Here is a 3,734-nt window from a genome sequence, read left to right as displayed (position 1 = left end):
AGGATTAGGCATGCACAGTTTATGTGGTGCTAGGGATGAACACCGGGGCTTTGTGCAGCTAAGGAGGCACTGTGCCAGCTGAGCTCCATCCCCAGGTTATTGATTAAAGAAAAATAATGATAGGCTGTGTGTGGCTCAGTGGTAGAATGGAAAAAGGAAAGAATGAAAAAATAGGCCAATTAAAGAAACCACTGCTTCAGAGTCTTCACACTCTTTAAATGTTGATAAAAAGAAATCAGAGTGATATATATATATATATATATATATATATATATATATATGTATGTATATATGTGTGTGTGTGTATATATATCTATCTTTCTTTCTTCCTTCCTTCCTTCCTTCCTTTCTTCCTTCCTTCCTTTCTTCCTTCCTTCCTTCCTTCCTTCCTTCCTTCTTTTCTTTCTTTTTTTTTTTGAGACAGGGCCTCTCTTCACAGCTCTGGCTGTCTTAGAACTCATCATGTAGACCAGGCTGGCCTCAAACTCTCAGAGATCCACCTGCTTCTGCCTCCTATATTCTTATTTTTTTAAAAAAGATGTATTTATTTTATTTTGTGTGTATGAGTGTTTTACTTGCCTGTATGCATGCATGTATACTACATGCATACCTGACACCCTAATTGATCAAAGGAAGGCTTGGAACCCTGTAACTGGAGTTACAGATGGTTGTGAGCCAGCATGTAGGTGCTGGGAATCGAACCCTGGTCTTCTGGAAGAACAGCCAGTGCTTTTGACTGCTGAGACATCTCTCCAGCACACTGAAGAGGAGTTTTGCAACTGAACTGAACATTCACAGTAAACATGTGCTGCTTTCCATACTTTCCCCAACAGATTTGTAAGCCTTATGGACAATCCTGTTGATAAGACCCAATGTCAAGACAGCGATGAAATAATAGAAAGTGAACAGGACCGTCAGCAGTTTGATAAAGAGTTTATGAAAGCATATATTGAAGATCTTAAAGAAAGAGGTGAGTTGTGAATATTATTTAAAACCATCTAAAATGTATTATATAAACTCCACCTGCTTATGAAATACATACATCAATGTAAGTCAAATTGACAAAAAACATTATTTGTGACTATTTGTGAAGCAATAATGCATTTTTTTAGAACATGAGTTTTTTTCCTCTCTTTTTTTACTAGTTCTTTGGGAATTTCATATAATGTGTTTTGTTCATATTCACACACACACACACACACACACACATACACACATACACACATACACACACACACACACACACACACACACACACACACACACTTCACTCCTGGTCCACTCAGCTGCCCTACCCAGTTTAGTTTTTCTCTCTATGTTTTAGAAAACCAACCAGCTATAGTTGCTCTTGCCCATATACTCTGGGCTGTGTGGCCAACTCAGCAGGGGCTGCACCCTTAAAGAAAACTGGTTCTCCCTTTCCCAGGAGCTACTGGTTACTCCCTTAGCCAGGGTTGGGCCTGCATGCCCACCTCCTGTGTCCATGCTGGGATTTTGTCTGCCTTGATCTTGCACAGGTCTCCTGCATGAAACATGAGATTTTCCTAGAATATTTCATGCTTGCTACATGTATCAGCTGTATGACAGAACACAGACACTGAGAAACACACAATTAAAATGTGAAGGTTGTATTACTAACTATGTAACCCTTAAATTATAAAACAAATACTACTGTGTGTGTGTGTGTGTGTGTGTGTGTGTGTGTGTGTGTGTGTGTATGTGTATACCTGATGTGGGGGGCAGGACTTGTGTGCTAAGGTGTGCATGTGGAGGTCAGGGGGACAGCCTTACAGAGTCTATTCTTTCCTGCTTCTGTGTGTTTCAAGAATCAAACTCAGACCACCTCATCTGCATAGTGGAATACTTGTACCCACTGAGCCATCCTGCCTCCTAGTATGATCTTTAAGTTAATTATGTTGACAAATTAGTATCCTAAGTTAATATGATAATATGATTCCATTTCAAAAATTGATTTAAAAATTTGAAAACGGGGACTGGAGAGATGGCTCAGAGGTTAAGAGCACTGGCTACCCTTTCAGAGGTCCTGAGTTCAACTCCCAGCAACCACATGGTGGCTCATAGCTATCTGTAGTGAGATCTTGTGCCCTCTTCTGGTGTGCAGGCATACATGTAGGCAGAACATTGTGTATATAATAAATAAATCTTTAAAAAAAATTCTTTTGAAAACATCAACTCATCCAAACCAAATAGCCGTATAAATGTCACAAATAAAGGGGAACACAGTTGGTCAGCCAGGGGACGGCTCACTTAGGTTTGTTTTTCCACAGAATGTTGGTATCCTGAGGCATGCAGGTGGTTAGATAATTCAGGAAAGGATGGGAAGGGTTTTGTTTCTTGGGTTCAAACTCAAGGTCTTGTGTGTGATAGACAAGTTTTCTACCATTGTGCTCCACCCACAGTCCCCAACTTGACTACTTCTTATGGGTGGCATAGGCCATCTGTAGATGCAGCTTGGCTGTAAAGGGACAGACTGGACCCTAAACACTTGGAGGAGCAAGGCTAAGTTTATTTAACAAGAGCATGCTTGGTTTAGAAATATCCCTGGTCGGGCTGGAGAGATGGCTCAGCGGTTAAGAGCACCGGCTGCTCTTCCAGAGGACTCAGGTTCAATTCCAGCACCCACATGACAGCTCACAACTGTAACTTCAGTTCCAGGGGATCAGATACCTTCACACCAATGCACATAAAGTAAATTTAAATAAATTATTTGAGAAAAAAAGGAATAGCCCCAGTCTCTTATAAACCATATTGTTCTCCACCTGCTGTCTTCAGCCCCATGTCCTTTGCCATCGATCTCATCAGCTTTTATTAGTATATGGTCATACAGTTTCCAGAGCTTAGAGGTAGCTGTGTGAGATGGTTGGAAAGATTGTAAAAGATAATGAGTTTTAGCATCTTAGATCTAAATGCTTCTAAACTGGGCTACCCACTGGTGATGTCTCGTACACTCCCTCTATACTTAAAATATGAAGGTCAATACTTTGTGTATTGATGCAAGCCACTACATTATGGTTATATTTCATAATAAGACTGACTTACTAAGGGGCTGGAGCTACGGAGCGCGAATCCCAATTCTCAGGAAGTGGAAGCAGGAGAATGAGATGTTCAAGGTCAGCCTCAACTCCATAGTGGCTGAGTTACGTGAGACCCTAACAGAAATTAAAAGACCTGAGTCAGCCAATCAGAATCCCGTTTTTCCTTTATCTTGCTCACAACACACCATTTTGGTTTTGGTCTCTTCATAATGACAAATGAAGATGTATACACAGGTTCCTGCGGGCACAGTCTCTTGCCTTGTCATCTTTCTATCTGCTTGGGAGTGAACAAGACTTCACCCCAGACTGGAGCTCCTATCGCCTTTCCATGGATGGTTGTCTTTGTTTTGGAGTTCACTGAGGGAGGTCAGAATGATGAGGCAAGCAGAGAGGATCCCTTGAACAGTAGTATCTGGCCTATCCAGGGCAGCAGGGATGTGACAGCTGGGAGACAAATGAGCGCCCAAGCCTGTGTCCCCACCTCATGCTGTCCATTGCCAAGTAGTTTTGTAGCTCCAGAAATTCATGATGTGTACTACTCAGGGCATGTGAAAAACAAACAAATCCCTTCCAATTCCTGTAGAAAGTGGAGTAGGGTCAGATTCTCAGGTGTGTGAGGATCACCTAATCAGGGGTGTCAAGGGTGCCTGTCCTGGGGGCCCTCCCCTTCCCATGTAC

This window comes from Onychomys torridus, chromosome 7, assembly GCF_903995425.1.
Source record: "Onychomys torridus chromosome 7, mOncTor1.1, whole genome shotgun sequence".
Taxonomy (NCBI): domain Eukaryota; kingdom Metazoa; phylum Chordata; class Mammalia; order Rodentia; family Cricetidae; genus Onychomys; species Onychomys torridus.
The sequence above is the reverse complement of the archived record's forward strand: the minus strand, read 5'-3'. Positions refer to the sequence as shown.